The sequence below is a fragment of the Lepisma saccharinum genome, chromosome 21 (genome assembly GCF_977018435.1).
Source record: "Lepisma saccharinum chromosome 21, izLepSacc3.1, whole genome shotgun sequence".
Taxonomy (NCBI): Eukaryota; Metazoa; Arthropoda; class Insecta; order Zygentoma; family Lepismatidae; genus Lepisma; species Lepisma saccharinum.
In genome coordinates this window covers 35,623,415-35,639,280 of record NC_139249.1, presented here as the reverse complement: position 1 = coordinate 35,639,280, position 15,866 = coordinate 35,623,415, and positions in this window count along the sequence as shown.

The window sequence follows — 15,866 nt, the reverse complement described above, 5'->3', positions numbered from 1 at the left end:
TCCTTATTCGTATACACAGGGGCCTCTGTGAGCACTGTAAATTTAGAGATCGCAAAACAACTGGAAAAACAAGGAAGTAAGATTAACAATAAACGTATCAATATTTCTTTGGCAGTAGGCTCTGTACAATCATGTGGGGAAATGTATCTTACTGTACATTTGAATGGGATGAAATTTAAGCATAAATTCGTCGTTCTGCGCAATTGTTTCACGGGATTTATCGCAGGTCGTGGGTTCATAAGGAAGGCCGGCATATCGCTACATTTGAAGCAGGGAGGCTACAGTTTTGAGGACAGTAACGTCATTCATTTATTTTCTGCGGAGAAGAGGGAAGTGGGAAAGAGGCTTCCGTTCTCGCAGCAGGGGAGGACGTCGACTGTGGAAGCTGAAGCAGGGCTAACCGTGACGATGACTGCGACGATGGAAATAAATGAAACTGTTACTGAAGCAACCGCGACGATGGGAAATTGCAAACCACGCCCCGAAACTGAGGACATGATTGACCGTGTCGAATGTTCGACTGACACTGTGCAGAAATCAGTTGCAGATTTCAGCGCTTTGTGTACTGCAGAAAGTGCGAAGCAAATAAGGAAGAAACAGAGGGAAAATTTGCTTCGAAGCACAAAACTGCCCATGCTTCGTCTCTCTGGAAATAAAGATATGGAAGATTCTTCATTGTTGCCATTCTCTGCCACTGAGGGAAATGAAGAATACAATTCTGAGGAGCCACGTAGGCTTCTGGACACAGTCTCCCTCATTTCCGAGCAAATGAAAGACAAGTTTCTTGCTGACGTAGCGAGGGTTACAAGGAATGAGGAGGTGGAAGGAACGAAGAAGTACAAGGAAAAGGTGAAGACCCAGGCCAAATCTTCGTATTTCGACAACGAGGGAATTCTTAGGAGAAATTTGCCTACGGAAAAGTACAAAGAGAAGGGAAAAGGGAAAATATGGGCACCTACTTCACTACGTTCGCAAATTCTCGTGTCGTTGCATGATAATGCATTCGCTTGTCATCCTGGGAGATTGAAAACGTTAGCGAAGGTTAGGGAACAATACACTTGGATAGGCCTAACTAAAGACGTTATCCAATATTGTAAGTCGTGCCAGCCATGCTGCGTATTAAAAGAGGACAGGAATAAGCAAGATTTCATGTCAAGTAAGGAGGAAACGAAATTCAGGATGGAAGACGCCAAGAAGAAAGCTTGTGATAGGAAACGCCGCAAATGCACGTTTCAGATGGGGGATAAAGCTTGGCTTAAGGAACATCCTATCTATGGTAAGGCCCGCAGAGTAACCAGTAAATTCTCGGGGAAGTCCTCTGGATCACACGCAATTGTGGAGCAAACTTCGGCAAATACTTTCAAAATGAAACACAGCGGGGACGGAAGAATATTGAGAGCCAACAGTGACCAGTTAAAGCCTTATTCTTCGCCACCTGACTTTGCAAGGAAAGTAGCCGAACCCAATTCAGCAAAGAGAGCGCACATAACTTCGGCAGTAGGAGCAAGACGAAGATATATCCCGGATGCGTTACAAGCTGAGAAACAGATTCTAGTCTAATATCAAAGGGGGATTTTTTTGTAAATATTGTACATAGGGACTTATCTATCTTTTCTTTATTCTATCTTTCACTTATTTTCTCTACCTCATACCTCATACAGTACTCATACAAAAGTGTCGTTCCGCAGTCAATTTCATCGCGAAAGTAACGCAAAGTTAGTGCGTATTCTCTTACCGTGTAATTTCGTCGAGAAGACGCAGTTCGGTGGCGAGTGAACGCAGTTCTAGCGCCGGGCATAGCAGTGACATGTTCGGATGTAGAGCCAGTTCGATCCATTCATGTGGAAACCGGTCGAAGCGGTGACTTCCGATCTCGGCAGGAGCGCAGAGCAGTGGCGTTGCCGGGAGTCGAGCCAGCAGCCTTGATGACTTGGATGGATTTCCAGGAGACTGTCTCTCATTGGTCCAGGAGGAAGGATGGAAGAGGTGCTGAGTGGGTAAGAATCGACGTGGGTTAACCAGCTCCAGTGCTGAGGGAAGAACGCGGATATCGAAGTATACTTGTGGACAAAATTAGAGTGAACATTGACATCTTCTAATGAAAGTGTGTTTGTAGTGAACAGAAGCTGCGGACAAGTGCTTTGTGTATATTATTATTATTTTTCTAGGTTACAGAACTTTGATTTTTCTCTCTTCAGGAAGGGGGGACTATGTAATGATGCGATCATTACTGGATCCTTTTTTATGTTATAAATTGTGTATGTCTATGTCTATGTCCTGTACGTTTGGGTTCTTGGTCGTTGGGGGGAGCGGTAAGTTTCCAGTAACGGTTTAGGTCATTAGCGGGGCCTATAAATAGGAAGGGCAGAGGAGCAGTCGGCCTCAGATGTTTGGCGGAGTACAGCAATGTAAGAGGTATCTTTTTCTCTGAGGGGAGCGGCTGGGCGAGCTTTCTTTCCTCATTATGTGAACCGACGGCGGGGATGTTAACTTTCTTTCTTTTAATACACACACTTGCTCTTTTCACATTATTCCAATAGTTTATTTCATGTGGGAAACCGGGTACACAACACACATACCTTCAGCCACCTTTTTTGGTACTGAGGGTTATATTTTTTTTTACTCGTGGAGCCAGTGGCTACGCGAGTCTACACACTCTCTTCGGGAAGGGGGGACAGGGCACACCGGAATGTAATTTTGTGAATAACGGCCAAGAATTAACTTCTGTAAATATATTATGAATAAACCTATATATATCTAAAAGGAAATGGGCGTTAAGTTGTAATTTGAAGAGGTACGTGTCTATTGCCTAAACTAGCATCCACAGAACTTCAGGTACTGCAAGTTTTGAACCTCGGGACAAGGATTCAAAAATGTATGGTAGTGTATATTGTGTATGTTGCTGAGAATCAGCTTAAAAGCACAAAATATACCGTTACACGATGTAGCAACGTTAACCGTGCAGTGTTGTCTTGTGCAAACGACCATCCTCCCCTCGAAAGGGAATTAGACTGTTATCGTGCCTTATCCTTTAAATAAATATCGATTCCATTTTTGTGTAAGGTATATTACAAAAGATGGGATGTACAACGAAAATATACTTCACTAACCTTCGAACAAATCCAGCTGTAAGCTGGTTCTCCAGTAGCGACATGGCAAAAAGTAAAGTGCTCCCCTGTGCATAGCACCACGCCATGAAGGCGTATAGGGGGTGTGGGGGTAACGCCCCACACTTTCTTGATCCGGTCGTGAGTGGGGGTGATGTGATCAGCATCACGCCCCTGACCGCCTTTACCCCCCAGGGTTTCCCCCAGGTACCCATGTTATTCGACGCTGGGTAGGCGCCGGGGCCGCTTCCACCGTTAGAAAAGTTCCCGGATTTGAACCGGCCGGGGATCGAACCCGGGACCTTTAGCATGTTAGTCAGACGCGTTACCGACTGAGCCACCGCGGCCACTAGTAGCGACATGGCAACAGCGCAAATTGTCAGTCGCCTAATTTCGTGTCCCCGATTGTAGAAGGAACAAAGGTTGATGAAAAAGGGAAGAGAAAGAGGCATTTACCCGTACCTTCTTTTATTAACAGGGAGCGCAAGAGAAAAGGAGAATAGAAAGGTATTGCAACAGAGATGATAACGACATGCCATAAATCTACCATTAGCTCAGTTGAGAGAAAGGGGGACTCTATCGTCTGCACGTAAAACAGAAGACAGCAGCAGGTGTTTATAATTCTGCCATTTGTACATCTCTTTTCCCCAGAAGCAGTGTTTTTAACGGTTCCAGGTCCAGGGATAAAATGCAGTTTCATTTCGAGCAGAGGGGGAGGGGAGAGCGCCGGGGAGAACAAAACAATATCGTTTCTACACGTGCTGAGAAAATACGAAATGTTCCAGTTCACTGAGTGCGTTTGACAGCATGAAATTAAGTTGGAATATAGACGGCAGCACATTATGGAGTGTGCTTTGTTGCACAGTTTTTCACGGATGGCACTGAAATTGGAAAGGAAAGTTCATATTAAAGATAACAAGAGAAAGGCATATATTTTCAGGATAACCTATCAATTGCAAAATTGTGAAATATTAGAATTCACGGTGACTTCATTCAAAATGGCTATGTGTGAGCTATGTACTGGTTTTCTAAACTTATAACAATCAAACGAAAACAAAATTAGCGTATATTTAATATTATTTATGGTATCTTATTATTTATTTGTCTTTCTTGCAGTTTTTTTATCTTGCAACATTCTAAGAAAAACATAGACTATGTATGATACAGGTGTGCCAACAAAGAAATTGACCGAATGGGCAGGAGCTGTGCATTGATAAATTAGGGTAGGCGTTATATATGAGTTTCAAAAACATATTTTTCTCACTACCGATGTTTGTCGTGCTTCGTTCTGTTTCTGTAAATATATTTTGAATTAGTTATTTCTAGCATTCTTTCTCTGATCGTGTTACTTCCCCCCCCCCCCCAAGTTTCATTCTTCAAATCTTCATCCTAATTGATTTTTCGAATTGCATTCTATCTAATTCTCTATCATTTCGTGCAATCTCCTAGTTTCTGTTATGAGCAGTGCTCGAAAAATCTTCATCAGAGCTAGGCGTCAGCTCTGAAATTCAGGCGCCAGGAAACCACCTACTGGCAATTGTGCATACTATAAGAAGTTGAGCATCACCGTATTCAAAACATTGCTAAATCATGTGAGAAAGCAGAAAATTTGGGGTTGGTGGACAAAAAAGTAAGGAATAGTTACTGATTCTATGAAATGTTCACAACGTTGATAAAAAAATCATAACACCATTAAGCCTTGTTTCCATGATATGAAAAACTCAATATGCTGTCCAAGGCAGAAATTTATTTTATTATAAAATATAAACTAAACGTAACGTTTCAACCTTGTAGCAAGCCAACGACGAAAGAAACAGTAGGCGAATTGTCCACCACCATTTTCATTCGGTCTGAATTACACGATATGATGACACTGAATTGAAATAATAACTTCAATAAGCAAAGAACAATGCGTGCTTCGATCCACCATAGTTTCATTCCTAAAAACAACACAGGATGTAGAATAAAAAAGTAAATAAAATAGCGGTGGACAATTTGTTTACCATTATCTTTGCCGTTGACTTTTCTTGGTGCAGAGTCTGAAGAAGACCTTGCTAGACGGTTGAAACGTTACGTTTAGTTTATGTTTTAAAATAAAATAAATTTCTGCCTTGGTCAGCATATTGAGGTTTCAAAAAAAAAATTGCTAACTTGCTATACTGCAATTTGAACTTAGAATCTTCAAAATTTCGTACATGCAAACTCAAAAGAAGGGCAACATTACAGCAAAAGATCACAGTCGCCAGCCTGAATTTTTTAGTCGCCATGGCGACCTGGCGACTGGGATTTTTCGAGCCCTGGTTATGAGTAGGTATGTTTTTTTTTCTCTTTCCCTCACAACTCTTACCTGATATTGCTCTGGTTTCAATAAATTTGTGGAATCTTTGATTTAAGAAGTGTCCTCAATATTTTATTAGGTGAATGACACTGTTTTAACTATTTTGATGTTTTATGTCGCTTTTACAGTCTAGTTGATAGTTGTGCAAGCTCAGGGACCTCAGAACTTATTTTGGAGGGCTGTTGAAGGGGGTGCAAGTTTTCAAATTTATTAACCGATTTTTACAACCTTTTCCATTCACACACACTAACACACACGTGTGTGTGTGTGTATGAAATTGTTAATACATTAATCATTATGTTATTTTTTATGTATTTTATTTATACATGTATATTTATGCATATTGGATATGTATTTCTGACGAAACAAACACCCTCTTCTTGAATTTCATTAGTCAACAGAGACGAATACTCGATCAAGTGCGCACACAGGGAGGGGCCAGGGGGGCATTTGCCCCCCTGAGATTTCTGGAAATAACTAATGTAATTCGAATGGTGAAATTGTAGCAATATTTTATAACAAAAATGTTGTTTTCTGTGACTTACGGGCTACTATTATTATTATTATTAATAGTAGAGGGCTAAATTTAACTTACAGTCTATTTTATACTGATTATCTAACTATAAAAAAACAGCTTCTTGTCAGTATACAGTTATGCAAATTGTATATAGATAGCCTATACAGAGTATGGAAATTACAAATGTATGTAATTAAAAGAAACATAAGTAGTAGTAGTACTAGTAGTAACAACAAAAGTAATAGCAACGAAATAAAAGCAGCAATAATAATAATAATATTTATGTAAGTGATGAGCACGATTTAACAACAAAGTACATCACTATGTCAAAATTGGTTATACAAATTTACAGAATTGAATACATAATTATAAAATAAAACAGTGGATCCTACAATCTTATACATCAACATAAATTCAAATTGTAGGTTTCCACAAGATCAGCTACTATACCTCTGGCCTTATTTAGACATGTAAGAATTGAGGTATAGCTATGGGAATATCTGGGAATTTTATAAGATATATTATTCAAAAAAATAATCACTGTCAACTTAGAAAGTTAATATCTTCTCTACAAAATTTATCCTTTTCATTTTTCTTCTTTCTTCTAAGCTAAACATATTCAACTGTGTTAACCATTCAGAGTAATGTTGGTCATAGTATTTTTTTTAACTTTGTGCATAATAACCTGATAAAAGTTTTTTAACTGATTCAACTTTTTGAAGGTGACTGGTGGCTGTCAGAAACCGTAATTCATTAGCATATTCAAGAATAGGACGAACTATTGTTTTATACAGGTACTATATATATTAAGGTATCTTCTTTTTGAAAAACTTTCCATGAGAAGAATATATAACGAAGCATCTTCTTATCAATAATAATAATAATAATAATAAAAAAATAAAAGTTTCCAGACCCTGCCCCCCCCCCCTGAGAAAAAATCCTGCAGGCGCCCTTGACTCTGATGTTACTTGTTTATGTATGACTACTATTTGCTATCATTCCTCTTTTCCTCCATATGTTTTAAAAATGAACTCCAAATTTATTTCAGCATATTGCCTCACACTTTTGAATTAAAATGAGAATTATATTAATGATGATGTATGTATCAACCGTGTTTCTTTTAACGAAAAAGAACATATCTGAATGTTTACCACGTAAAAGACGGGACATATTCTCTATTGCAGTTGGAGAAGTCGGCATATAGCTTAGAAAGTACTGTCCCGACTAAATCAGGGTGTGTAGGAGACTTTGTAATAAGGTAATCATTGTTTTAAGTTTACGTACAACGTTTTAAAAACCAATCATTTTCTGATAAGTATTTCGTCTTCTGTCGTCAGGCTAAATGCTTTCGTTGTTAGGCTAAATGCAGTATATTTATGCTAAGATATTTAAACCTAACAGACCTAACATAACCACGAAAGCTTTCCTCGCTTACATCAGAAGATGAAACACGACGCTTGACCAAGAAGGTATCATGTTCTGAAGCGCACCACTCCACTTCCTTCACTCCACCTGTCAGCTAGTCACGTGACCCCCTTACATTTCCTACCCTGCTGGTATCTTCATGGAAGACGACTTGCTCTTGAGACAGACAGAATTGCCCGATCATCGAAAGATGCATTACCTCATGTATTACTTAATACAGTCGATCCTTCTTTCCACCTCTTTACACGATATGTGAATTTTCAGGTTCTATACTACTTACTAAGCAGCTCTATATTCTTCAGTAACAATATTATCTGTAAGCTCGAAAACTTCGCAGAAAGAATTCATCACCAGGCCCGTAGCTAGAATTGATTTCCAGGGGGGCTCACGGGTTATCAGGGGGGGCTTTGTAAACCAAGTCCATTTTTTGAAGAAAAAAATTAAATGAAGGTAAATTATATGTGTGGGGGGAGAGGCGCTCATTCATTTATAAATATCATATACTACTCAAATACTACATTTTTCTACATCTTATAAAACATATCTTGAAGTGTTAATTGACTGATACTGAAATTATCCCTTACACACCCCATACTATTTTAGATGATACAGATATGTATATCACACACAAAAGAAGCACAATATTTAATCACAGTGCCTACAATACATTCCACCCCCGGCCGAAGCAATTAAACTCCCCTTCCTTCCCAAAACTTGGGAGATGTTGTTGGTTGACCTTTGACGCAGATGCGGAGGGAACTTGCATGATGACATCAAAGTTAAATATTTCTGTCTAAACGGGAGGTTGCAACAGGGACAGTGAAGGTACAGATAAAGAAGCTCCCCTATGAAAGAACTTTCTGAAGTCTAGAGAATGTCTAAATACTTGCAGCTACTTCTACTCATAAACAAAACGAGCGAATGTAATAGATACTGTTCATATTCTGTGGATTTTTCCTTAAAGTTGTGAGTTGTCTACATTTTCACTCTTCACTGCAAACAAATTATGCAAAATAGTCTACCTATTGTAAAGGGGGGCTGATGGCAGTGCCAGGGACTGGGGCTGACGGCAATTCTAGGAGGGGCTGAGCCCCCTGGCCCCTGCATGGCTACGGGCCTGGTTGTCAACAGTAATTTTGCTTGTAGTATTATATGGGTGTGAAACTTGGTCCCTAACATTGAAAGAGGAACATAAATTGAGAGTGTTTGAAAATAAGATCTTAGGAAAATATTTGGACCTAAAAGGGATGAGGAGACAAGTGAGTGGAGAAGGTTACATAATTTGTATTCATGTCCAGATATTATTAGAATAATTAAATCAAGATGACTTAGGTGGACAGGCTATGTGGCACGAATGGGAGAGGAAAGAGGAGTTTACAGGATTCTTGTTGGGAAACCTGATGGTAAGAGACCTGTAGGAAGGACAAGACGAAGATGGAGGGACAACGTTGAGATTGACCTAAATGAAATCGTTAGGTATGGAAAAGAGTATATAGATCTTGCTCAAGATAGGGACAGATGGAAGGCCTGTGTTGCTGCAGCCATGAACATTCGGGTTTAAGAAGGCTGGAGAGTTTTTTTTTAAATTATACAATATGAGTTCAAGAAATATTACTCTATGGCAGACTTAAAAATTTGTTTCTTTAATGTCCCTCTCGCCGAGGACAGTATTTACAATACCAGGAATTTCACAGTATCAAATTAATGTAGTCCCACAGGGTCACGTTAGTTCACCAAGTGCAATGACCTGCTGTGTTTGTTAGCGTGCTCGAATATGGATCCTAATCACTTTCCCCATTATGTGGATGATTTGTTCTGCTTTGAAGATACCTTTGAAGAAATGCTCATTAATCTGGAGAAAATATTACAATGTTTACAGGCCGCGGGATTGAAACTTGCAATAGAAAAATGTCACTTCGGCTTCACTGAGATTATCGCTTTAGGACATAAAATTTCTAAATTTGACTATCGGATCAACGACAAAATCATTGATTCTATCAAGAAATATAAGAAACCGACAACTATAAAACAAGTTCAAACATTTCTCGGATTAACATCCTAGGTCAGGAAGTTTTTAAAATCATATTCCGAGATGGTACTTCCCTTTCAAGAATTAATAGGAAAAAAGAATAAATTTGTCTGGAATAAAGAACAGCAAACGGCGTTTGAGAGGTTGAAAGAAGCTTTACTTACAGCTTCTGTATTGATGACATATGACCCATCCAAAGAAGTAAGGGTATTTACGGAGTAAGGCTATTGGCGCGGTAATTTTACAACCAAATACGAATGGTAATTTTCAGCTTATTTCGTACTGCAGTAGGGTGTTAAAAGACCATGAAACTCGACTTTCAACCATCGAGCAAGAATTGTTGGCAATCATATACGCATTTAAGGTATTCAGATTCTTTCTACTCGGCCGATATTTTGATTTATTTAGCGATAAACAAGCGATCACGTTCATTCGGTCCTCAACACAACTTTCAAATAAATTACTTAGGTGGTCGACGCTGATGTCTGAGTTTGATTTTACGCCAATTCACTGTAAAAAATATGGCGGATGCTTTAAGCAGAGAGACAGAACATGATCCACAGGATGAGGAGCTTACAAAGCCTCGTAAATTGTTATTGTTAGGTGAGACAATTGATGTTGATGTGCACCAAGGAGAGGATTCTTTCTTTGGAAACATCAGTAATATTTTGGAAGGAAAAGAAGACGAGGGGGCAACAACCCACCCAACCCCTCCTTGCAGAGATAATCCTGCTATTATGTTACGAAAAATGGACTTCTTTATAGATAGCATAAACTGGGAGCTACGACTAAAAATTGTTATGCATACCGAAGTTACTTCGTAACACTATTATTGAGACATTGCACAGTTTATCAGCTGGAGGAGCGCATTATGGCTACACTGAAACATACAAAAATGCGCTAGATAGGATTTACTTTCCATTCATGAAAAATCATATTCAGAAAATGGTCAAGGAATGTATGATATGTCAACAGAATAAGCGAATTAAAGGAGCGCATATAGGGAACTTTTAACGTTCAGTTTACAGAAACCATTTGATAGAATCGCCTTAGATTTTAGCGGACCGTATCCACCAAGTGGCTTGCTTCGCCATAAATATATAAGTGCAATCGATCATGGTACTCGATTTTTAATTGGTCAATCAGTAGCAGATACTTCAAGTGAGACAGCAGCCAACTTCCTTTTCGAAAATCTAATTTTGCGATATGGTTGTCCGTCTCATATAGATACGGATCGTGGAAGTTCATTTATCGGAGAAATGTGGAATCCGTCTGAGATTTGCACCAGCAGCTAATCACAATTTACTTGGGTTAATGGAAAGATCACATGGTATTTTACATGGACTTATGAAAAACTTTGTGAATTCAAAACACACACACTGGCTTTTATATCTACAATCGAGTGTGTGGTCTTATAACGTCAACTGCCAGGAGAATTTGAAAAACAGTCCATTTTTTCTTCTTCATGGATTTACGCCTAATTGGTATTGGAAAGCGGACTACATTTTACACCCAGTGAACATGTAAACAACGAGACAAGATTCAAGATTCTCGAAAAAGCGCGAGAAGCGGCCCTTCATACTCTACAGAAACGCCACCGACAAGCAAAGAAGTACTACGATAAGCGCCACCAGTCCATTGAATTTACGCCAGGAGAAATGGTTGTCATTATCGATGGGAATCATCGCGTACATACAACCAAATGTTTTTCGGGGGTTTACAAAGGACCTGCTATAATTATAGCAAAGGAAAACCCGAATGTCTACACGATGGAATTTTAGACAAAACTAGGCAAGACAATCGTGGATTCTATCTCGGTCCAGAGATTGAAGAAATACTACGCTCGGGAACACGGTAGCGGCGATGAGAATGTAAATTGTGATGATGAGAATGCAAAACAGTCAGGAGTGAATGAGTGAAAACATACCTTTTGCCCTGTATATAAATTCATTTTCACTACTCTAATGCACTAAATAAATTTTACATCTTGCAAATATTTCTTTAATGATAAAAAACTAAATTTATGTGAAATGTTATTGTTTAGCCCTTAATAATCACACGGCAGTGTAAAACTAGTTATTACCACACTAAAATCAATAGTTAAAACTCATAGACATTGAGATTTCATATTTATGAACAACAAGTACAGTAACGCGCGAGAATAATAATAAGTCATATTATGTATTCACGAATATTGAACAAAAAGGAATGTTGATGAATGTAAACAGCGTGTAAGAAATTTTCCTCACGTTTCTGTAGGCCTGCAGAGAACTGATGGAAATAATCTTTTGGGAACTGTAGAAGATAACTAGTGTAAGTCAATAATAGACTTTAGTATTTTTTTTATGAATAAAATGTGTTCGGTAAGGAAAATGAGAATTACATTCCGTATGATTTAGCGTGGTTAGTCCAAATGGGGTTTAAACAATTACACATTTTAATATTTCAATTGTTAAATTTAAGTAACAATTACAATTATAATTTTATTAATTAAGTAAATAACAGAAATGTGATAGTATCAGTTTTATAAGGTTTAAACAACGTTAGAATAAAGAGAACAGTTATAATAAGAGCTGAGTATGCGTACAGTCAGTAAATTATTCAATAAAACTAGTTACAGATCAATAATGTGTAACGACTCTGCTTGGTCGCCATTTAATTATTATTAGACCTTGCGTGGTCACTATATTCTTTTTAATCTGATGAAAGAGTTAAGCGGAATGTCCCTGCGAGGCGTACGCTTTTAGTTTAAATGTATTCTGTAAACGTTTAACGGTTCCACCTCTACGTTTACTAGCTTCACTCATTATTAGACCCTACGTGGTCGCTATATTCTTTTTAATGTTATTAATTATTGTCGTTTACATTGTTCAACGTGTTGTTTAGAATAGCAGAGTCCTGCGAGGCTCATTATTAATTGTATTGTCTGAATGCACACAGTTTTAGTTTATATTGTCACGTGCATCTAGTGATTTTCCCACTAGTGATTTCTCAATGTCAAAACCTTGATATTCCTCAGTACGAAGTTTGCAGTATGTAAAAAAATGAGTTAGCAACGCGTACTTGTAGTTAAAATTTTCACCACCCATGCGCCACCGCGAGTATAAAACCCAGCGCAGCGAGACCGGAGCTCATTCTCATCTTTCGAATCCACGTACGTGCACTGCAGAAATGACAGGTCCGAGGCCGTAGTACCTCGGCCTCACAGCCCAGCAGAGGTAGCGAGAGGACACGTTCGTTCTTGGTTTCCCCGGAGCATGGATAGGGGGAACCAAAAGAAGAGACCCCGTAAGAAAGGACCAGAAGTAGCAGCAGTAGATGATGAGGCCTCTACCGATAGCGAATATGACAGCGACCACCAGTCCGGGGCGCAGCCTAGCAGTTCGACACGAGGAAACCAGCCAGTTTCCTCAGCCCCAACTTCGACACGCAGGCCTCCCTGCATATCGATTTTCAATACAAATACTATAGCGATATCAGACCAGATCCGCCAGCTCACCGAGAACAGGACTCAATATCGATACACTAGAGGGTGTTGTCGACTAACTCCGTGCGATCGGAAGGATTTCACAGAAATCTGCGATTTCCTTCGTGCCAACAACATTGGATTCGCCTACGGATCATCCGCAGCGGCGAAACTTAAAGTTATTTTCAGAGACCTCCCGATCGATATAGATCTCACGAAAACTCAAAATTATTTGACGGGTACTCTTGGATTCACTGTTCATAGTATCTGCCAATTAAACGTTCCAGACCGCACTCGGAAGAACCCTACCACCGAGAAGCCAAATCCCAAGACGACCAGACTACCATTACCTCTTGTAATGGTAGTCCTACCTAACGATACGAAGTCTCGACAGATTTTTCAAGTTACAGTAATCGGCCCATATTTGACGAGAGTAGAAAAATACCGCTCTCAGATGATATTACAGTGCCACGCGTGCCAGCGGGTCGGGCACGGCCAGCGGCACTGCTATGCCATTCCCCGTTGCGTCAAGTGTGCGGGGCCGCACAAGTTCGCCGCCTGTCCAGAGAAGGATCTGGACACCAAACCTAGATGCGCCAATTGTGGACTCCAACATTATGCTAGTTATAGGGGGTGTGCCCTATTCAAAAAAGTGAAAGAAGATCGCAAGACCCGATCTAACCAGCCACGCCGAGTAGAACCACGGCCCATTCGACGCGATGTTCCCGTGAAGACACCCGCCCGGGAACATCGTCCGAGAAATTCTTCAAGTTCGACCAATCAGAAGCCCGCAGCCAGCCAGAGAGACCGACGTCCTCAAGCGCCTCGACCGGCACCACGCCCAGCTGCACATTCGACTTCTCATCACGCGTCACTCTTGGAACTCCTCCAGCAGTTGGCGAAACCCGACGTGATTCCCGGACTGTTGAAATTACTCCAGGGATTGCAACAAATCCGGGCTGCACCGGATACTTCGACTCGCCGGCGAGTTATTGCCCAACTCGCCGACGAAATGGTGCCGTAAGGCGCAATGTGTTGTCCCTTTTGTCCATTTATGTGTTATTGTACTTTGGAAATGGGAACATAAGAAATGCACTCTCTTGCGACAGGCGCAGAGAGAAATCCTAATTGTTGATGTAACCCCCAAAATTTTTGTAATAAAGAAAAATATCGATGCCTGAAAATGAGGTCAATCCAAGATGCAGGCCTCAATTAAGCCGATGTCCTGACCACTTAAATGGTCATAAAAAAAAAAAAAAAACCGGAGCTCAGTTGGCTCCCTGATGTCAACAGGCAAACATCCAGGGTTAACTGCCCTCCCCAAGGAATATAGAAGTATTTTAGGAAGAGCATTCCGAGACACGGAGCTCTTCCATTGGCCAGAAGCCGCAACGAGCTCTGACGTGACCAAGGGGATCTGTCAAGTGGCGAGGCTCGCGTAGCAATGGAAGTTTACGGGAAATATTTTAATTTTTAATTGTCCATATCTTGGTTCTATTGACCATTTGCAGCAGAATAATAAGCAAAACGCAAGGAATAAGACCTAGGCAATAATATGAAGAAGTTTACAGCACGCAATTACAATAAATGGCGTTATACAAATCAAGCAAAAAGTAATCACGACTATCCTCTTATATCACCGCTACATTGAAATCTGACGTTGCGTATGGGTAAATAAATACAATTTTACGTATTAAATATTTCGCTACCACACCAATACTTATTATCCTTCATACCTTCAAATTTTCACAGATGTTTGTTATTAATAATTTGTTCATTATAATTTATATATCTAGTATACATAGGATGTCGCTGTTGTTATATGACGTCGCTTTTCTACGTATTTAGGGTAACCGCAACAATAAAAATGAATGATGAAATGATAAATTTGATGGGAGCGTAGGCTAGATGAGTGTGGCAAGCACTGGTGTACGCAGGGGGGGGCTTAAGGGGCTGCAGCCCGCCAAAATTCTTAGAAAATAAAAAAATCAAATGAAGACAGTAATGAAGTAAAAAAAACCTTTAAAATGACCCCCGATAATTTTTTTTGTGTTTGAATAACTTTTTAAACGAAGGATTAAAATGGTAATTGGAGCTCGTATCTAATGAAAATAGAACAGCAACAACGGGATATCAGCGAAATTGATTTTCGGCGATACATTCTATGAACCAATCTCATTCTGTTGAGTAAAGGTTAGATTCATGGCACTGAACCCGCGTACAATTTGAATTGAATTAACATAATCCTTGAGTGAGGTGGAAATGGGTTTTGGATATATTTTTTTTGTAGATGTGAAAATCTTTAACTAGTGATGCACACATGCTTTCGCTTACATTAAGGTTTACACTATGGTAAAATTGCAGAAATATTCTACCTAAAATGATTTGTGTTTAAAATACCGTAACATCAAAATATGTTTTTTAGAAATTAATAAATAAATAATAAATGGATAAAATGCAATGTCGTTGGAAAGCGTAATCCCTTAATAAATTCAAAGAAACTCGTGCCAGCTCGATGGCGAATCTGGTCAACCGCGTGTTCGACTTTGAATCCCATCACTGAAGTTCCCGACTTCGAGTCACGTCGTGGGCATTGATGTTCTTTGTGCCTGCCCTTTCATCAATTTTATGTGACCAACACTCATCGCCGCGATTAACCAAAAGTGGTAAAAAAGCGACGTCAAATAACAAATACATGAACAATAGGCCTGGCCTCTGTCTTGGTTTAGCAATGTGATTTGTTAATCACTATACGGTGGAGGCCGAGGAGGAAATAAATATCAGTAAGAATAAAAATTCATTACAACTTACCCTTCCTGGAGACTTATGATTTTGAAGACGATGCTACCCACTGTCGTCTTTTTCTCGCTGCACTTGCTTCCATGGACTTGAGTTTCATTAGTTTATTCAAATGTCGAATTCTAATAAATGTTCTTGTTCTGGCATACAGGGAAATAATCTTTTCGTTAACTTCAGGAAATTTT